Consider the following 723-nt stretch of genomic DNA (forward strand, 5'->3'; position numbering starts at 1 on the left):
CAAATGTCGGTCAAGTCTCCCCAGTTCAAAATCTAGTAATTAGTACTAATTTTTATATTCTATGGTACTAAGCAATATACCTATAGGGAGGGGTGCATGGGTCCCCTCAAAAAATGTAGTCAATTTGCGCCTATGTATATACTTATCTATGGTATTAAAAAAAAAATTGACCTATAATAGGTACCTGTAATAAGTTCCAAATTAATCATATCACAATATCCATTAGGTACTTATAACGCGTTATACATCAACAACAAACTGTGATAGTGTGATGCTATCATAGATTTAAATATTATACTTTAAAAGTTTCAAGTACCCACGAATAATATTATACAATCATAACAAAATAATTAAAATAGTTATTCTAGGTTTTATAATATGTAATTTCGTCTAAATTTGAAATTAAAATGACTATAAAAATAAACTGTGCTTATGTATTTTTTAGATTTTTTGGTAACAGAATAAACTATACTTACATGGAATCTTGTTTTAAATTTTCAAGCCTTAGACATAAAAGTTGAACATTTTATAAATAATTATTAACTACAAAATAATTATTCAATTTTAAATTTCATAAATTTTGTCAAAATTCGATCTTTAAATGCTTATAAAAAAAATTGTGACTATGGATTTTTAATTTTTTTCATCCACCTTTGAAACAATATAATAGGAACCTTCTATTAAATTTTCAAGCTTTTTTAACCAGCAAATACAATTTTATTG

This window comes from Acyrthosiphon pisum, chromosome X, assembly GCF_005508785.2.
Source record: "Acyrthosiphon pisum isolate AL4f chromosome X, pea_aphid_22Mar2018_4r6ur, whole genome shotgun sequence".
NCBI lineage: Eukaryota > Metazoa > Arthropoda > Insecta > Hemiptera > Aphididae > Acyrthosiphon > Acyrthosiphon pisum.